The sequence below is a fragment of the Cucurbita moschata genome, unplaced genomic scaffold, assembly GCF_002738365.1.
Source record: "Cucurbita moschata cultivar Rifu unplaced genomic scaffold, Cmos_1.0 Cmo_Scf00019, whole genome shotgun sequence".
In the NCBI taxonomy this organism is placed as follows: domain Eukaryota; kingdom Viridiplantae; phylum Streptophyta; class Magnoliopsida; order Cucurbitales; family Cucurbitaceae; genus Cucurbita; species Cucurbita moschata.
The window spans coordinates 2,684,773-2,695,370 of record NW_019268535.1 but is presented as its reverse complement, the minus strand read 5'-3'; the positions used below and the strand labels follow the sequence as shown (position 1 = coordinate 2,695,370).

At 35.1% G+C, this 10,598-nt stretch overlaps 1 non-coding gene across 1 annotated transcript; it reads left to right on the top strand.

The window, feature by feature from the left end:
* The first annotated feature begins 10,391 nt into the window (after window positions 1-10,391).
* TRNAG-UCC lies at window positions 10,392-10,463 on the top strand. Its single transcript has one exon. It is a non-coding gene; the product is annotated as a tRNA-Gly (tRNA).
* The last annotated feature ends 135 nt before the right edge of the window (window positions 10,464-10,598 follow it).

Genomic DNA, 10,598 nt, shown 5'->3' with positions numbered 1-10,598 from the left:
TTAAGAAAATTATTTAACTCAATCCAACTATACTTTTTCTTTTTAGGTTAGATTGTCGGGTTGTTTATTTAATTATCTCTTAAAAATATTACTTATTTACTGTGCATATTACGCTAATAACTAAAATTTCATAAAACTCAAATATCAATCAGAAATAATGTTTAAAGTACGGTAGAGTTGAGTTGGGTTGTAGCCTTGTTTTCAAGTTGGTTGGATCGACCAGACCAAAAAAAAATGTTAACCCACGAACGGTTTTGAATTTTTTTTGTTTTCAAAAAATTCAACCCAGCCTAAATTGAAAAAATTTACCTAACTTTTATGATCCCGGTTTCGGGTCATATGAATACCCTTTAACAAAACACTAATTTGAAAAAAATAAAAAAAAATAAAAAAAATTTGAAATCTTTTTATTTTTTATTTTGAAATTTGACTATTTTTTTAAGAAAAAAGATAATTTAAAAAGAAAAGGAAAAAGAAAAAAAAGGATAGTCAAGGAGTTAATGAAGAGTGAAGTATGGGAGGGGCAAGGGCGAAATATTCAAATTAAAAGGGTACAATAATAAATTTTTATTTTTCCCATTCCACGATAAGTTTGACTAGACTAACAGCCAATTAGAAGCTTCCACGTTTCAAATTCCTACCCGTCCACGTAGTTGCGTCTTGATCCGATAATTTTCTACCATTAGAAAAGCGCCACGTAGTATAATGTCAGCGGGAAACCCCAAAGTCAAAATCTTGCCGGCTGACGTCAGATATTAATTTTTTTAAAAAGAAAATAAACGCATGGGAACCCGTGCTTCTGACTGGACTCAATCAAATGACCTGTCGCCGTTGACTTTATTCTCGTTTTCAGATTGATGACGTGGCGTGATTCTATTTGGTTGTTGTTATCTAGCTGGCTAGGCTAACCCGTTGAGTCTATATTGGATTGGTAGATAAGCTTGGACTTCAACGAATGTTGTAGCTTATGGCCGGTAATAGTGCAAGGGTATTTTGGTCATTTTAACGAAGATTGAGAGAAAGTAGATGAAGTAAAGTGGTGATCTTGAGACTTCAACTTAAGTGGTCGCTTATGTCCGTTAATAGTGTGAGAATATTTTGGTCATTTTAACTCACGGTTGAGGAAAGTAGATGAGTAAACGTGTTGATCTTGAGACTTCAACAACTGTTGTCGCTTATGGCAATTAATCGTATGAGGGTATTTTAGTCATTTTGACTCAATATTTAGAGAAAGTAGATGAGTAAAAGTGTTGATCTTTTAGACTTCAACAAAGGTGGTCACTTGTGGCCCTTAATAATGTAAGGGTATTTTGGTCATTTTAACTCAAGATTGAAGAAACATAGATGAATAAAAGTGTTGATCTCGAGACTTCAACAAAGGTTATCGCTTCTAGGTGTTAATAGTATGAGGGTATTTTAGTCATTTAACTCAAGATTGAGAGAAAGTAGATGAGTAAAAATAAAGTAGCAAAGATGTCTATTCATTGAACATAGACACCAACACAAGAACAAACATAAACAAGAATTGCTTTGCTTGTGTTCATACTTCATGACCTTCAACATTTAGAATCAATTCTTGTTAAGTATATTTTAATCTTAAATTTGAATGAGAAAAATAAAAAATAAAAATAAAGTCGAGCTGAAGCACGAGCCGACCAAGGGACCTTCAAAACTATGGTAGATATATTATTTCCTGTGTTCATATTTTTATTTTAATGTATTTCTTTTACAAACAAAACGTTAGTTTACGTTAAATTACAAATTCAGTCTCTATGGTTTTGAGAAAATTAGAATTTAATCCTTAAGAAAGAAGCAGACACATTAGGGAAAGTTAATACTCGATCGACCCAGTTTAATTCTTCCAGATACCTTTGGAAGCATGATAGGACCATGATATCTTGTTTCTCGTTCGAGCCAACTTGTACGCAGCTCAACTATTCTCCCTGGACAACTTAAAAGATACTAAATTCTAGATAGATGGTCACGATGACCTAAATCAACTCGTGGTGGTTAAACCATGTAATATTTACGTGGTATTTATTGACCACTAGATACCAACTTGTGGTCGTTTTCTCTCTTCTACTTCTAATGGTATAAAACTATAAGGTACACTATAGTTGTAATAGAACAAGCCTATTGCCACCAGATATTGTCCTCTTTGGCTTTTTCTTTCGAGCTTCCTCTCAAGGTTTTAAAACACGTCTTCCAGGGAGAGTTTTTCATATCTTTATAAAAAAATGCTTCGTTCTTACTATCCAATCGATGTGGAATCCGAGCGTTCTTACGGGCACTTGTTCCCCTATCCAATCAATGTGGGATCCCACAATCCACTTCCATTTGGGACCCAGCGTCCATGCTGGTACTTGTTTCTCTCTCCAATCGACGTAGGATCTCACAATCCACCCCCTTCAGGGCCCAACATCCTCGCTGGCACACTGCCTGGTGTCTGACTCTAATACCATTTGTAACAGTCCAAACCCACCACTAGCAGATATTATCCTCGCTTAGCTTTCCCTTTTGGGTTTACCCTCAAGATTTTTAAAACGCGTCTACTAGGGAGATATTTCTACACCCTTATAAAGAATGCTTCGTTTCCCTCTCCAACCGATGTGGAATTTCATAATTCACCCCCCTTCGAGGCCGGCGTTCTCGTTGGCACTCGTTCCCCTCTCCAATTAACGTGAGATCTCACAGTCCACCTCCCTTTAGGGCTAACATCCTGTTGGCACTCATTCCTCTCTCCAATCGATGTGGGTTCTCACAATACTAGCTTCATCAATTCATTTCTTCTCGAACTTAGTTCAAAAGGCTATAACAAAAAAACTATTCACGAACAGATAAAAAAAAAAAACATAGAGACGTAACACAAACATATCGAAAAACGACATTCAAGTTGGTTAGTTCATCACTTCAAATTATAAGAATTCGTTACTTGAACGAAACTATTAAAGTGTGAATACATGAGAGACAAAACGTGAAAAAGGGAAACGCGTATTTGAATAAACAATAAAAGCAAAAACAAAAACAGACAAAAACACTTTGATTAGCATCTTTGTGTTCTCACTCTGCAAAAACAGACAAAAACATTCATGAAATTATGCCAAAACATATAGGAATCAACAAATTTTAATGAATTTGTGACCCTCCATCGTGTTTTTGACTACACAGTTTAGATTGCGTGAAGAATTTCATAGAACACTCAATGCTTTCATATCAGTAAGCAACCGATATAAGAATTTTGACCAATTGGATGAGTGAAAGTAACATGCACTCAAAATACTAAATCTTGACAACAACGTGATAAGAACCAAATGATTTACGGTAAAGTTGCAAATATAATATTGTCCTCTTTGGATTTTCCTTTTCAAGTTTTCTTTTAAGGTTTTTAAAACACGTCAGCCTCGGGAGAAGTTTCTACACTCTTGTAAGGAATGTTTCGTTCTCCTCTCCAACCGATGTGGGATCTCACAATCCACCCCCCTTCGAGATCCAATGTTCTCGCTAACACACCGCCTGGTGTCTGGCTCTAATAACATTTGTAACAGCTCAAACCCACCACGAGTAGATACTGTTCTCTTTGGGTTCTCCCTTTCAGATTTTCCTTTGTTTTTAAAACGAGTCAGCTAAGGAGAGGTTTTCACACCCGTGTAAGAAATGTTTTATTCTCTCCTTCAACCAAGGTTCAAAAGTTACCCTTCTTTTTTTTTTTTAACATTGCCCCATTCTGTAGACAATATGCTAAATGACATATAAAGTAGATGGAGTAAAAAGTTATATCTCATACAACTATATTTGGTAGATAGTTATATATAGTAGATCTGATAAAACTACATAGTGTAAGCTGAACCATAAATATATACCCTATGCACAGCTTTGAAATTGTAATTTCTATATTCTCTGTATTTTCTCCTACTGCACATATCTGTAGTCATCTTGAAATTGTAATTTTTATATTCTTTGTATTTTGTACATATCTGTAATCATCGATACAAAACCTTTAGCCAATATTTTACTTGCATTTCTCTATCCTGTTCTTTGTATTCATCTAGATCGAGTGTGTGCATTGTTGTACGATCTTAACATATTTCTCCCAACTTAAGGCATCAAAATGAAGATCAATCCATTGTGTTTTGAACATCTAATTTTTTTATGGAAGAAATATCTTAATCCAGTTTCAAATGGGCAGTTTATGATTGTGTGTTTTTTAATTTATAGTTCAACTATATTTGAGACTTGGACTTGGACTATTAGTATACCGACTCGATTTTCTAAAACTCTAAACTGGTTCGGGCTCGTTCATATTTTAAAGTGGAAGAACAAAAGCATGCAAAAAAAAAAAAAAAAAAATTCAATTTATTTAAAAGGAATAGAAAACTTCATAGCATCAAATCTACAAAACAAAACGAAAGAAAAGTCTAGAAAAATTCAAAATAAATAATGAAGAAGATACGAAGGTACAAATAATACATGCCGACGACCTTTCGTGGCAACTAATAGTTCTTCGAGTTTTGTGTCACAATCGCACCCTTGCAGCAGCGAGACAGTGATTATGTGGCACTTGTTCTAACCCAGCAAACAAATCAGTGTGAGTAATTCGGACTTCGCGGACAACGTCGGTGTATGTTCAAGCCTCGAGTCACATTTGAGAGAAATATTTTAGAAAAAGTGAGAAAGGAAATATGTTGAAAAAATCTGAAAGAAAGTATTGTTATAAGTTAAAAGTGAGTAAGCAACAACAACGACCTTGATAGCATATAACTTGGGTAGGAAGAATTGACAACTAGTCATATCCTCTTCTACATTTTGGAGCATTTTAGCCCTTGCGAGTGTAGACATGATTTCGATAAATATTCATACCAATAAGGTAACCCTAATCTTTAGCCCAATCATCCAAGCTTTTGTTGAAACAAGAACCTTGAATCAATTGCCTCCTTATACAAAATTCAGATCCAAGAGATATGACTAAAATTAGATTAACTCTTACGATCGAAGATCTAAAAGCAAGATTCGGAAACATTGTTCTAAATTGAGTCACTCCACAATCGAATTTGATCAAGACTTAATTGAATGGCTCGGATGCAATTCTACACAAGAATTGCTTGAAACTTAAAAATGACAAAATTGATGCTCAGATTTATAACTTAGAAATGACAAAATTGATGCTCAGATTTATAAGGGAAACGTCTGATCTGAATTACATTGATCCACCAATCTGATTTTTACCTAACATAGTGTGGGTATTTATAGTCTCCCGACAAAAGAACCAAAATTGAATCCCGATTCCCTTTAATCTCCACACAAGATCAAATTGACCATTTGACCCTTACAAACTTTATACCATTAAAAATAAAACTTTCTAACCAAGGTTGATGTGTTCAGTGGCTAAGGAGACAGATTTGAAATCAATTGTGCTTTGCCTGTGTAGGTTTGAACCTTGTTCTTGGCATTTTTGAATCTCTTGGCGTTGGATCGTGTAATAGGTCCATTTGGACCACCGTGATTCTTATCACATACACCCCTATTTTGACATAACTGAAACAGTAAAGGTCTATCTAAGATGATAGCATGTAAAAGAGGTTTGGAATCAGTATGCGATTATGAACAACCCATCTTAAACAAGCATGATCAGGACGTCATACATGCGGTTATAGACAACATGTCTTGGACAAGCATGACCGTGACACCCTACCATCAATAAGAGTATTTTTGAGATTTTTTTTAAAAATTTAAATTCGAGGATATATATAAAAATTTTAAGCTACCTCTCCCTCTCTTATTAATAATAAATTTATTGCTCTAAATGGTTGTAGGGACAATGGGACAATTTTGGAGCCTTTACTTTATGATTCCCTTACACAAAAGGCATTAAATTTCCATATATTTATGATTTGACATTCATATAAATAATAAAATGAATTTTTTTATTATCCCACAAAATATAAAATAGCTTTAATATGAACATAATCTTAATAATAAGAAATCTAACTTATTTGAAAATGATATATTTTTTTTAATATTTTTTAATAACTATTTATCAATTTTATTTTTATAAAATTCAAATGTTAACATTTTCCACGTTTTCATTTAACCCGTGACATGATCGGTCTCAACTAAAGTTGAGAATCTCTATTTAAACGAATCTCTATTTAAACGAAAAATGAAAAAGAGAGTGAAGAGAATTCTTTTTTTCTCATGAGCTAAACTTGGTCGAGGACGGGGATTATATTCTCCGTCCCTAGCCTCGTCCTAGTATCCATCATTTTTATATATAAAGCAAGTTTATTATTGGATTTATTATATTTTTTTTTATTTTTTGTTTATATATAAATTATATTGAAAATAGAAATTATCTCGATATAAAAACGAAGAACATGATTTTTCATAAATCTTTTCGACCCAAAAAAAATAAATGAAGAAGAAGGGATGGAGACGAGTAATACGTCTGTCCCACTCTTGTGGACATTTCTAATTACTACTAAGCTATATATACTCGAGCTATAAAATTATCAATTAAATAATTAAAACTCGAGAAATTCATCTAATTAATGTAGAGATATTCAAATTTTTTGTAATATTGTAAATAAAATAAATAAATAAAAAAAAGGGATAAATATTAATTGCTTGTTAAATAAGTCAACATGGTGTGTAATTGACGCAATTTTAATTACTTTATAGGAGGAGTCTAGTGGGGATCCAATTAATTAATGGAATGAGAATGAAACAAAGAAAATAAGATATTTTTTATTTATTAAGTATTAAGCTTCAAATTTTATAAAACTAAATTAAAATTAAAATTAAATTATTTAACTACGACGATACGTAACGAGTCAAAACAGACAATATCTGCTAGCAGCGGCCCGAATTGTTACAAATAGTATCAGAGCCGACACTGGGTGGTGTAGCAACAGTCCCTTAAGTGGGATGGATTGTGAGATCCCACATTGGTTTGAGAGGAGAACGAAACATTTCTTCTACAGGTTTGAAAACCTCTTCCTAGTAGACACGTTTTAAAGTTGTGAGGCTAACGACGATATGTAACAGACCAAAACAGACAATATCTGCTAGCGACAGCCCGAGCTGTTACAAATAGTATCAGAGCCAAACATTGGGCGGTGTGACAACAGTCCTCCAAGTGGGATGGATTGTGAGATCCCACATCGGTTGGAGGGGAGAACGAAACATTTCTTATAAGGGTTTGAAAACCTCTTCTCAGTAGACATGTTTTAAAGTCGTGAGACTAACAACGATACATAACAGACAATATCTGCTAGCGGCGGCCTAAGCTGTTACAAATAGTATTAGAGCCAGACATTGGACGATGTAGCAACAGTCCCCCAAGTGGGATGGATTGTGAGATCTCACGTGGGTTGGAGAGGAGAAAGAAATATTCCTGATAAGGGTTTGAAAACCTCTTCTCAATAGACATGTTTTAAAATCGTGAGGCTGACGACAATATGTAACGAACCAAAACGAACAATATCTGCTAATAGTGGATTTGAGTTGTCATGGTGCTCAAATCATATGATGAAAAATTATTACGTCGTGTTCCTCGAGGGGATGGATTCAAAATAATTCACCTATCTTAATCACGTATTAAGAGTTAAATAGACTAAGGATACGGATCGTAATTATTACATAGAACCTGCTCGTCTTGATTTTTATCGTTCTAAATATTAGAATTAATTTAGATGGAACAAAAATTATAATTAAATTGAATGATCAAAACTAAAAGGGTCTCTTTTTTTCTACACACTGATAACCCTAATCATAACACAAAATCCAATTCCCAAAATTTGATGAAAGAAAAAGAAGAAAAAAAATTACAAAATATGAAATAATGATTGGGTTTGTGTACTGTGGAAGCTGTTAATGGCCGACACCGGGGCTGGGGACGGAGCGGAGAATACGATCGCTGTCGTAATAAAAATAATAATGTCGGGGATGTGCGGCGGCGATGAGGCGGCGGCCACGGAGGAGCGTCTGGTCGGAGTGGATGGCATGGGCTTTCTGGCTGGGAGACGACGGCGGCGTGTGGCCTTTGGGGAGGGCGGCGAAGAAGAGGTTGTTGTTGTGAAGAAGAAGAAGAAGAAGAAGAAGAAGAAGAAGGAAGAAGATGAGCAATAGGGTTTTGTTGGTTGAAGCAGCCATGAAGAGAGAGCTTGGAGATGAACAAAATGTGTCAAAGTTCTTGACTACTTTTAAGTGGGGATGTTTTGTTTTTTTTTTTTTTTAATGATCTCGAGCTCTAGGTCTCGACAAATTCAAAATTTATAAAAATTAATTGATCGGTATAGTTTTTCTATATAGTTAGTCAAATTTTTAACGATATTTGCACCAATCAAACGAGTCGAAGAAGGGTGGAATAGTCGAGCTCCTCATCTTTAACATGACATGCTATTTAGCACCTGGTTGAGCGTCGAGCTGACCTATGTGTCAACCATTGGTGAAATTTTATGTTGGTAATGTTGTGTCCGGTATATAGAATGGTTTTCGGGAACTCTCTATGTGAGATTCCACACCATTTGGAGAGAGGAACAAGTGTTAGTGAGGACGCTGAGCCTCGAAAGGAGGTGTATTGTGGGATCTCACGTCGATTGAAGAGGGGAATGAAACATTCTTTATAAGGGTGCGGAAACCTCTCCCTACTAGATGCGTTTTAAAATCTTGAGGGGAAGCCCACAAGGGAAAGGCCAAAGAGGATTGCTAGTGGTAAGCTTTGGCGTTTTGGAGATCCCACATCGGTTGGGGAGGAGAACAAAGCATTATAAGGGTGTGAAAACCTCTCTCTAGCTCGAGAGGGAAAACCTAAAATGGACAATATCTGCTAGAGGTGGGCTTAGGCGTTTTATGTGAGATCCCACATCAGTTCGGGAGGAGAACAAAACATTTATAAAAGTGTGGAAACCTCTCCGTAGTATATCGTTTTAAAAACCTTAAAGGGAAGCTCGGAAAAGCCCAAAGAGGACAATATCTACTAAAACATTGAGAGGAAGTTCAAAAGGGAAAGCCCGGAAAGGGTAATATCTGCTAAGGTGGGTTGAGCTGTTACATACTATGAATACTCTAACTTCACAAATTTTTCTTAGACTCGATACGAATTAACCTGAATTCATTGACTTATGTATCGAAATGTGTTAGTCATAATAACATACCAATACGGGCTCTAAGCACATGTCCACAACTCGACCAGCTCATCTTCACATTTAACCGTACGTTAGTTTAGACTTCTTTTTTGCTTGAATAACACGTAACCATTGAGACGTGGGGCATTTGATTTAATTAACGTAAAGTAGAGAGTAGGGGGAAAAGAGTAATGTTTGGAGGATTTGGGGACATGTGATAGTGATAGAAGGATAGGGAAGATTTTTAAATTATATTATTTTTTGGTAAAATTATAAATCTTATTTTCAATTTTCAATTTCTAATATTTATTCTATTTTATAATTTTAAATTTTAATTAAAAACATTTTTTTTTATACTTTCAAAAATAAACTAACATTTAGTTTTACTTTTATTTATTTATATTTTTTTTTCATATTTGGTAGGTGTATTTATTTACTCAAAACTTTCCAATTTTACCTCAAAAATTAGAAGTAACTAAATATTTATCATATATTAGAGCCTCAATTAAGGAGATGTTGTTCGAGCCTCAATTAAGGAGATGTTGCTCGAGAGCTTCAGTGTAATGGCAAAAAAAAATAATAATAATAAAAAAAAAATAACTTGCACCAAAAAAGGGGAAGAGAGAAAAAGTCATCGAAAAATCGTGAGGAATTCGGGTGAAGAAGATGACCTCCTGAGTTAGATCCCGGATTGGGTACCCAACCGCTTATCCAATACATAACCTCTTAATCCACGACTCAAAATCAAGACTCGGCCCAACACCGCAACAGCCTAGACCAGTACCCTCGACCATAACCCACGACCCGCTGGCAACCAATCGTCGTGCCCAAAACCTGTAGTGGTCCAAACCTAAGGCTCGTAAACTTAGCCCAACCTTAGGGGCCGCGACCTGCGCCTTGACCTAGGTATGACCTACACATGCGTCAGTGTCTCATTGTGCCACGTGTCGCACCTACAACCAGCAGTTGCACACGCGCCAACGACTCGATTAGTATATGACATTTTTACTTTATGTCTTTCAATTTTTGTTGTTTTATTTAAAGATCTTCTAGAAAATATGCAAGTCCATGACTATGTTTTTATGATAAAGTTTTAAATGAAGTATTTCCACATAAAATGTCTATGATATGTATACAATAGCGACATTAGGTTAAGTATACATCTAGGGTTGTTACGTTGAAGTCTCACATTCACTGTTTCTAACATTAATACGCTGGAAAAGGTATCCTTGCCATTATTAATATTTATTGATAAGTGTGTACAAACCAGCGTTTGTAGTCCAACGGTTAGGATAATTGCCTTCCAAGCAATAGACCCGGGTTCGACTCCCGGCAAACGCATATTTTTCCTGTTTTTAGGCACACATCCATTAATTAATCTAATTAAACTTAATTTTTAAATAGAAGCCACAATTCATACCAGCGGCTTTACCAAGCAATAGACCCGGGTTATATTTAATTAAAATTAATTTTTAA